Source organism: Gorilla gorilla, chromosome 5, assembly GCF_029281585.2.
Source record: "Gorilla gorilla gorilla isolate KB3781 chromosome 5, NHGRI_mGorGor1-v2.1_pri, whole genome shotgun sequence".
In the NCBI taxonomy this organism is placed as follows: domain Eukaryota; kingdom Metazoa; phylum Chordata; class Mammalia; order Primates; family Hominidae; genus Gorilla; species Gorilla gorilla.
Window position 1 is genome coordinate 169,630,523 of NC_073229.2, and position 10,840 is coordinate 169,641,362.

The following is a 10,840-nucleotide window of genomic DNA, read 5'->3' on the forward strand; positions in this document are numbered from 1 at the left end:
CTACAAACATCCAACTAACAGAGTTCTCCTGTGTTTTGTGTGCACATTTACATTTTCTCCTGAAAAATAAAAGCAGTGCAGAATTTGCAAATGATAATTTCAGATTCACTGTGATTTCAGTTAGCACTATTAGTTGTGGCAATGATAATAAATTATATTGTTAGTTAACAGAATGCCACTCAGCAATTTTTTCCAGCTTTAACACTAACGCTTAAAAGAAATTATGCTGGAAAAATGCAATAGTTTGCAATGAAGTAAAAAATGTCTTCTACATAGTGAATATAATGGTCAGTGTTAATGCTTGGAATATATGATGATTTTTTAAATGGAGCCCTTTTTGCTTGGTCTACTTTTTATTACAGCATGTAGGTGACAATAAAGGCTGTTAAAAGGTGGTATGTTTGATCACAGTCCATGGGTACCAATAAAGAGCCTCTATTTATTTAAATAAAAGTAATTGCTGCTAGTGTAAAATTAAAAAGATACTCTATGTAATCTTTATTTGGACAAAATGAGGACTGGGCCATTAGTAAGCATAATGCATGAAAACCTCACATGCACTTGGAGAGAAGCCTTTGTTCAGAAAAAAATGGCAACATTCAGCTACTTGAAGCAGAAATTTACTAAAGCCAGATGATAGAAAATACAATGAGAACCCATTTTGCTTTACGAATCTCTGTTTTAGATCAGCATTAACAACTACAGTCAACTTTTGGCTCTCTATTTGTCACTCAGCCATACTCTTTGTTTCATTACATTGATTATTTATGTCTTAAATTATAGCTATTCTTTTTTTTTTTCTGTGGCTTAAAGAACAGCTTCAAGGGCAAGCATGAAAGGAAATTTCTGAATTGAGTGAGTACTTGGCTGTGCATGCAGCTCCAAAAGAAATAAAACTGTTTGTTGTCTTGACACACACCTTAGGATCAATTATTCTCTCAGTTAACGTAGGCCTCATCAATTTATTTTCTGTATACTGGCACAGTATTGACACGATGTTAATGAGAAAAGCAAATGGGAGAATGTAAGCTCATCAAAGTTTCTTTCTTTTTTTTTATTTTTTAAAAATCAAAACAGTGTCTTTTAGCATGAAATAGCCCTTATTATTTAAACCTGCCTCCTAAAGTTAAAAGTAGCTTTGACAAGTATTCAATTAAATCTTCTGTAGCACATAAGCCAAGTGTCTAGCTAGTCCATGTTTGAATTCCTCCAGCATTACTCAGCTTTCAGCAAACACAGGTAGCTCACTTAATGTTTAGTCACCATAAATGGAAGAGTTTCTATACCTCTCTGAAACAAAGATAGCTAGCTTGGTTTTCTCCCTGCTTAAAACAAAGCTGGAAACTTACTCAAAGTTTTTTAGCCTCTTATATTTGAGGTTAGAATTTAAGGAGGTAAATCATCAATCTGCCATGTCCCTGAAGACTAAAATGTAACTGATGATATTATTTCATTTATTCTCTTACCTAAATGTAATGACTAGAACAACCTCATACTGTTGAGGAAGTGAATCATCCAGAGATAAAATTTGTTGCTATGCTTTAGGGTGACTTTGAATCAGAACTCAAGAGAAGAGAAAGCAATTTCATATTAGTCAAGAACAAGCTGTGATGTTAAACAAGGATGCCCAAGCACATAATTCCACACAACAGTCTTGAAAACACTAGCTTCTCAATCACTTCTTTGTTTTGTACCCAATTTATCTGTCATGCTGTTTCAGCTAACACCATGATCAAGCCTTTCATCTCTAGTTTGTTGCCAAGGTATCTCACACATTCAGTAATGACTTCTGCTCACTGGAGGCTTGCCTCACGAACCCTAGCCCTACTTGGGTTTCTAAAAGTCTGTCTGAGATGGAGAAGAAGCATTAAGAAGTTAATACATCTAACAAATATATCTTTCTAATGAGCAGGCTATACCTTACAACACCATGCAAAAATTTAAAAAGATGTAAGTCTATCTTGCTACATGACAGAATTCAGCTTTTAGATGAATGGGCTGGTTCTTTCAGAAACCATCAGAGTATCATGTCCCTGATCAGAAACAGCTGAAAATTCTATTTTAGTAATTCTGAATAGTAAGTAGATTTTCTGCTGTTCTTCTGTAATGATTTAGGATGCAGATAACTGTGTTTAGGTAGCAAGTTTTCAGTCCGGTGATACATTTAGTTATGCTTTGGTTTCAGCCCCCCTAAACACACTGACCCCTGTCAAACAAAGCCTTAGAAGGTATACTCATGATTTTCTGTTTTTTTTTTTTCTAAAAGAGCACCCCAAATATTTTATGAGCTTTAGTCCCCATGAAACCTAGATCTGCCTGTGCACTTATTTGATGGACTAGGTATTCTGGAGAATTTTTTGAAGATCCATGTTCACCACCCCCAAAAAGATAACAATCCTGTTGAAGAAATAACATATATACACACCAAAGAATCATCTGTTAGTATGTGAAAGGTATAGTGTTTGGAGTCAAAGACATAATCTCCAAATCCCAGCTCTGCCATCTACATTCTGTATGTAATTATAGGACAAATATATTAACTGCCGGATCCCTTTAAATCATGCAAAAGACAGACATAAATCACTGGATTGTTCAGAGGATTAATAAAAACAAATATGCAAAAACAAAATGTCTTGCATTTACCATGTCCACATAAATGTTATTTGAATCATTGTATCTCAGGTTTTATGAGACCTTAAAGAAGATCTATTCAACATTCAATATTTGGACCCTCTCTATAATATCCCCAAGTCATGGTTGCCTATCTTCTGCTTGGCTATATCCAGTGATAAGGACTAAGGCAGTCCACTTCATATAATTAATTACTTAAATATATGGCATAAGAGTTTCTGGTTTTTATTTTTATTGTTTTTGTTTTATTTTGGTATTCAGGTATAGATGTCTGATTAATGACATTAAAATATATATGTGTATATATATATATATATATATATTATATATATACTGACATTGAGGAGTGAGGTATTGGCTAGAAATTCCCTTTCAGCTGTCTCCCACATGCTAAGGTACTATCACAAAACCAATGAAACAGTAGGTTCCCTAGCACGCATTATAGCCCGAGAATGGAAAGTTGCCTGAGATCCAACTTTGGGCCAGTATATAAAATTGCAATAGAAAAATGTATAAAGGCTGAGAAGGAATGGTGAGAGTGAAGAGGGGCAACAAGGTGAGAGTAGTGTCATGGAAAATCAAGGAGAAGTTTCAAAAGAGGACATAGTTAGTAACATCAAATGCCACTGAGATATTATTCTACAACATGTTCTGATAACTATAAACCAGATTCGGGCTCCATGAGATCACTAGTGAAGTGGTGGGTAATTGAGTGGGAGTGAGTTTTGAAGCCAGAGCATGAAGACAAAAAGCAGAAACTCTTGGCCTTTACTGGCAGGGGGTGGGAGAGGATAGCATTCAGGCAGCACTTCAGAGAGAGAAGTGAATGAACTACAAACTGCAGGGAAGGAAGCAAACAGGGTTGAAAATACCTACAGAAGATTAAATGTCACATGGAGTGAGGTGTTGGTCCTGGGACAAAGGATATGTGATGAAATTCAGAGCATGGAAGCCTGGGTTAACCTTAAAGCAAAAAAGGGATGTTCTGCCCTTGCAATGAGAGAAATTGTTGGGATAAAATATGTATTCGTCTGTTTTCATGATGCTGATAAAGACATACCCAAGGCCGGGCGCGGTGGCTCACGCCTGTAATCCCAGCACTTTGGGAGGCCGAGGCGGGTGGATCACGAGGTCAGGAGATCGAGACCATCCTGGCTAACACAGTGAAACCCCGTCTCTACTAAAAACACTAAAAATTAGCCGGGCGTGGTGGCGGGCACCTGTAGTCCCAGCTACTCGGGAGGCTGAGGCAGGAGAATGGCGTGAACCCAGGAGGCGGAGCTTGCAGTGAGCCGAGATCGCGCCACTGCACTCCAGCCTGGGCGACAGAGCGAGACTCCGTCTCAAAAAAAAAAAAAAAGACATACCCAAGACTGGGTACTTTATAGAGAAAAAGAGGTTTAATGGATTCACAGTTCCATGTGGCTGGCGAAGCCTCACAATCATGATGCAAGGTGAAAGGCACGTCTTACGTGGCGGCAGACAAGACAGAATGAGAACCAAGTAAAAGGGGATTCCCCTTATAAAACCATCAGATCTTGTGAGACTTATTCATTACCATAAGAACGGTATGGGGGAAACTGCCCCCAATATTTGGTTTTCTCCCACCAGGTCCCTCCCACCACATGTGGGAATTATGGAAGCTACAATTCAAGATGAGATTTGGGTGAGGATACAGCCAAACCAAAGCCAAGAAATGTCATGCTGTGAGCCGTGGGTTGGCTGAGAGTTTCTAGGCATCTACTAGTATGTAGACCAGGGCAGCAACTGCTGCCAATACTTAAGAGTTCCAAATAGAACCTTCCAGAGGGGTTGCCCCAAAAGGTAAAGCTAAAGCTGCCAGCTGTAGCAGGCTGCAGATGAAGGTCACCCCAGAAGGACTCTTCTCAGGTACTTGAGGTGGGAGGTGCTAAGGATACTCACCTCTAAACATTATCTTTTTATTTTTAAGTCAATGTTATTATGCATATTTAAGGGCTACAACATGATGTTATAACATATATTTATATAGTAAAATCATTACTAGAGTAGACCATATTAACATGTTCTTCTTTTCAAATAGTTAGCTATTTTTCCTCTGCTATGACAAGAGCAGCTATAATCCACTCATTTAGCAAATATCCATAATACAATACACTGTTTTTAACTAGAGTCATCATATTTTACATTAATCTCGGGACTTGTTCATCTTACATAGTTTCTACTTTGTATCCTTTGACCTACTTCTCCCTTTTTTCTCCCCCAAACTCGCTAACCACGGTTTTATTGTGGTTCAGTGTGCTATCTTTATATATTTGACCCTATTTTTTAAGATTGTACATATAAGTAAAATCATGCAGTATTTTTCTCTGTGTGTCTGATTTATTCTTCTAGATTCATCCATGTTCTGGCAAATGAAAGAATCCTCTCCTTTTTAAAGCTGAATAATATTCTATTATACTATTATACATTACATATGTATAAGAGTTTATTTTTTAACTTTTATTTTAAATTCAGGGGTACATGTACAGGATGCGCAGGTTTGTTATATAGGTAAACATGTGTCATGAGATTTGTTTTACAGATTATTTCATCACCCTCTTATTAAGCCTAGTATCCATTAGTTGCTTTTTATCCTCTCCCTCCTCTCACCCTCCACCCTCCAATAGCCCCAGTGTGTGTTGTTCCCCTCTATGTGTCCATGTGTTCTCATCATTTAGCTCCCACTCATAAGTGCAAACGTTGTACTTGATTTTCTGTTTCTGCATTAGTTTGCTAAGGATAATGGCCTCTAGCTGCATCCATGCCCTTGCAAAGGATATGATCTCATGCTTTTTTATGGCCGTATGGTATTCCATGGGTTATATGTACCACATTTTCTTTATCTGGTCTAACCTTGATGGGCATTTAGGTTGATTCCCTATCTTTGTTGTTGTGAATATTGCTACAATGAACATATATGTGCATGTGTCTTTACAACATATGGATCATATGTTCCTTTGTATACATACCCAGTAATGGGATTGCTGAGTAGAATGGTATTTCTGTCTTTAGGTCTTTGAGGAATCGCCACACTGTCATCCACAATGGTTGAACTAACTTACACTCTCACCAACAGTGTATAAGCATTCCCTTTTCTCTGCAACATCGCCAGCATCTGCTATTTTTTCACTTTTTAATAATTGTCATTCTGACTGGTGTGAGATGGTATCACATGGTAGTTTTGATTTGCATTTCACTGATGATCAGTGATGTTGAGCTTCTTTTAATATGCTTCTTGGCCGCATGTATGTCTTCTTTTGAAAAGTGTCTGTTCATGTTCTTTTTGTTTCTTGTAAATTTATTTAAGTTCCTTACAGATGCTAGATATTAGACCTTTTTCAGATGCATAGTTTGCAAAAATTTTCTCCCATTCTGTAGGTTGTCTGTTGACTGTGTTGATAGTTTCTTTGGCTGTGCAGAAGCTCTCTAGTTTAGGTAGATTCCATTTGTCAATTTTTGCTTTCATTGCAATTGCTTTCGGTGTCTTCATCATAAAATCTTTGGACATGTGTATGTCCTAAATGGCATTGTCTAGGTTGTCTTCCAGGGTTTTTATAGTTTTGGGTTTTATATGTAAGTCTTTAATCCATCTTGAGTTAATTTTTGTATACGGTTTAAGGAAGGGGTCCAGTTTTACTTTTCTGCTTATGGCTAGCCAGTTATTGCAGCACCATTTATTAAATAGGGAATTCTTTCCCCATTGCTTGTTCTTGAAAGGTTTGTTAAATATCAGATAGTTGTAGGTCTGTGGTCTTATTTCTGGGTTCTCTATTCTGTTCCATTGGTCTAGGTGACCGTTCTTGTACCAGTACCATGCTGTTTGCTTACTGTAGCAGCATGGTATAGTTTGAAGCCTGGTAGTGTGATGCCTCCAGCTTTGTTCGTTTCAGTTAGGATTGCTTTGGATATTCAAGCTCTTTTTAGGTTCCATATGAATTTTAAAATATTTTTTCTACTTCTGTGAAGAATGTCAATGGTAGTTCGATAGGAATAACATTGAAGCTATGAATTGCTTTGGGCTGTATGGCCATTTTAACAATTAAGATTCTTCCTACCCATGAGTATGGAATGTTTTCCCATTTGTTTGTGTCATCTCTAATTTGTGTGTTTGTGTGTGTGTGTGTGTGTGTGTGTGTGTGAGAGAGAGAGAGAGAGAGAGAGAGAGAGAGATACTTTATTTTCCAAGTAATACTGATTAAAAATATTTAGACATTTATTTTTAACCCCACAGTTTAGCACTCTTATTTATATGGCTTTAAAAGTTATAGCACAAGATCTTTACAGTAAGGATTGGGGGAAAAGATTCCATTTAAAAAAAGCCTGATAATTATATACATGTTTTTCCCTGTACTTTATTTTAAATACATTAATTTTTAAATGACGCTCATCTTTTTTTCATCTGGTAGTAAAATACTAGTGCAACTTTCAATCAAAATAAAGTTTACCACAGAGGTAAATAAATTTTCCCAATTGAAATTGGCACTTCGGCTGCCATTAAACAAAATTTCTCAACCTAACTTAAGCGAAAAATAACTCGTGGTTGTTATTATAGGCAAAAATATAAAGTACTATAGCATTGGCTGCATTGCTCCTTATGACACAGACTTTGAAAGAACCAGATGCTTTACAGAAGTTTAGCTGGTTTTGAAACGGCACATGGGTGTGGATTTTCTTTTCTTAACATTCTCGAAATTTTGCCACCACCCCTCTCTCTGTTGCAGAGATGGCATCTGTGACTACTGGGGTAGACAACAATGTTTGTTCCAACTAAAGAATTTAGTTCCAAAATTTAACTGCACAGTAACAATGCAATGCTCGTCATGCAGCCCTGTGTTTCCTATATAGTCAATTTTCTAACATGTATTAGAATACATAAACTTGTATTCTAATGATTTAAGTTTGATTTTATAATATGAAAGAAATTTGAGGAAGAACATGACCTGGGAAAGAGAAGACAGAGAATTTTTACCACAATGAAAATAGATAACAGTCATATGCAACCTTGTAATAAGAATATAATCCACTTAAGTTTCCAGAAATGTACTTCTCAAAACTCCCCTTAATTTATGGAACAGATCCCTCCTCTGTGGCATTGAGCTGGGGAAGAGGAATCAATTTGTTTCAACAAAAACAATTCAGCACAACAACAAATAGCTTAACTTTGGTCCACTTGTCTGTTAGCTTAAGGACAGTCATACTGCCCATAATCCATTCAAAAACCCAACAAGTAAATTTAAAAATATATTCATGTGTAATTTCATTCTAAAACCAGCATAGCTGTTCTGTCCTCATTCTCTGCCTTTTCAGCTTCAGAATCCACTGTTGGCTTGCTCTCTAATCCTCAGCATCTTCGTGATCTTCCCTGGCAGCCTCAGCAGCATCTGCTTGGCTAGGTTCTCTCTTCTCTCGGTTCATAGATTTCTGGGGTCACGTGGTCCAAGTCTGCTTCTAGAAGTTCAGTTTGTACTTCCACTGGCACCTGATTTATCCATTCAAAGTGAAGCTTCTCTACGTGTACTTCAGTACCTTCTTCAGTCTGAATTCGACCCACTTCTAGATAACTTATTTGGACCTGCTCTGGAAGCACACTCATGTGTGAACAAAGTACCTGGCTGTCCTGGAGCAGATCTGGATGGACGTGTTCCACAGTCACTTGTGCTGAATCCACAGTCACTTGTGCTGAATCCACCTGGACCTGAAGCAATGGTAGCACACGCACCTTCCCAATTTGTTCTATAATAGTCATTGATATGTCACAGGTTCAGTTTGCACACGTTTCTACTGAAAGAACTTCTTCCATTACTAGACGCTCTGAAATAGTGTCACTGAGATGCCTCATTAATTTACTTCCTTGCATAAACCACAAGTCACATAAAGAACAATAGTTGGGTTTACACCCAGTGTGTATTACCAAGTGATCTTTGAACTGGTCCCAGCTGTTAAACACACTGTTGCAGACATGGCATTTATAGAGCTTCTTTCTTCCTTTTTTGCCTCTACTCCAGTTTGGCATGCAGTGAGGTGACATTTGAGGGTGCTATTTCTAGCAAATCTTTCATGACAATTTGGACATTCAAAAGGTTTTTCACCTGTATGTTTTCTAAGATGTTCTTTAAAATGTCCAGAACAGTCAAACTGCTTCTCACAGTACTGACATACATAAACTTTCTTCCCAGTTCTTTGCTTCTTAGTGACTCCACCTTCTTCAAGATGGTAACAATTTAGGTGCTGTTTCCATGTGCTCTCCCAAAGATACCTTTCATTGCATATTTCACACTTGAAACTCTCAGTAGAGTGTGATTTCATGCGTTCCTTCAAATGATAAAACAATTTAAATGAACCATTACATTTCTCACAATGGAACAAGTCCTTCACATGTGACAACTGACGTTCCATAGTTTCAATACTTTCTACCTGTATGCTTGTAGGGTCAGATGCATGGCCATCTTCTTCTTTAATCTGCCCTTTTCTGTCACTTTGATGATACTTGCTGGTAATATCTGCCAACAGTGCTAGAGCAGAATCATTAGAGGAACTAGTGTTCTGTGTGTACTTTATGGATGCTTGGCAGAATCCACTTCCTCTAATGTTTTAATGCCTTCATCTTCACTTCAATTGTGCCTTCAGCAATCTCTACCTCAATTTCAACAGGTTCTGATTCTGCAGATGGCAATGATTCTGTGATAACATTTGAAGTTGCTGCAATCTTCCTTTTATTTGGCCACCTTTTTTCTTGTGGTATTTTCCTCTAATGGAGCTGAGTTTTCTTTGTTCCTGACTTCAAGGGCTTTCATAATGAAGCAGGAAATTTTCCCCGACCCCTTCATGGGTAGGAACTGGTGTGCAGGTGCTGGGGCTAGCTGGCCACTTCGGCACCAGCTGAGGCAAACTCTACTCATTGGAACCCATTGCACTCAACCCGCCACAGGAGGGAGCATGCAGGTGAGCGGGCGCAGGAGTCAGGGCAAGTGCTTTTGGGTGCTGGCAGGAGCAAAACTCTATGCGGGCCCTGTGGACTCCATCCCTGGCAGGACCCTCCATCCCCAGCTGGACTCCTTTCTAAAGCAACAGCATCAAGCCGTCCCTTTGAAGTCAAGCTGCTTCTCTCTGATGTCAAACCAGTCTCTGATGTCCAGCTGCTTCTTTTCTTCTCCGTTCTCTGCCAATGGAGCCTGGGGTTTTTATAGGCACAGGATAAGGGGCGGGGCAGGGCATGCTTGGCTTTGGAAATGACATTCAAGTGGGAAAACAGGAAGGCATGCTCTCACTTTGGGTTGCCGTCCCAGGCTTGAGTGTGGGACCCTTGCTGGGGACCTGCCCTCCTTTGCCCAGAATTTCCCTGCCTCCTGTCCCTGTCAATAACTTCCAGCATTTGTACAACTCTGCTGCTTTCCATACATCATTGGCTTCTTCTTCTCCTGTATCAATTATTTTGCTGTATATGTGAACTGAATTAAATTACAAAAGGTCATTTTACAAACAACTTCTATCTCCACCAAACGTTCCTGGGTAAATTGAAAGAATTTATAGAAGAACTTACTGCAAGCAGCCAAAAGAGCCTTGTGAGCCTTAAAATGGTGTCTGTTGACAATCAGGATGATGTCAGTAAACCAGTCCTGATCTTGCTGTTTATTCAGTCAGTCGAGGATCATCTGATGATGTTCAGGAAACTTTTGAAAACATTTCATCCTCTCTTCAACCTCCATGGCCATCAGGTTGCCCTAGTTCATGGTCTGTCTTCCTTCTGAAGCAGGAAATTTTCCCTGGCCTTTTTGCAGGCAGGAACTGGAGTGTGGGTCCTGGGGCTAGCTGGCTGCTTTGGCACCAGCTAGGACAAACTTCACTCACTCGAACCCACTGCACTCAACCACTCAGAGGAGGAAGCATGCAGGTGAGCAGGTGCAGGAGCTGGGGTGAGTGCTTTTGGGTGCCGGCAGGAGCAAAATTCTGTGCGGCCCCCACAGTACCATCTAGGATGGCATACCTGCCACCCCCAAGGCCCCTGAGGGCATGTGTTACAGTGCTCTTTTAGCTTTGCCATCTACAGATAGCTTAACAGCTCAGTGGGGCCTCTGCCTTTTCACATGAGGTGGTTGTTCTCCACCAGCAAGGGCAGAGGGTCATTGTGACTGCCTTCATCCACACCTGTGGCACCTGAGCTCTTGTCTGGCATCCAGGAAAAATCAGG

The 10,840-nt window shown here is 39.2% G+C and overlaps 1 pseudogene; it reads right to left on the reverse strand.

Moving 5' to 3' along the window:
* Positions 1–7,886: 7,886 nt before the first annotated feature.
* LOC101148692 (zinc finger protein 131-like) lies at positions 7,887–10,358 on the reverse strand (annotated as a pseudogene).
* Positions 10,359–10,840: the final 482 nt, after the last annotated feature.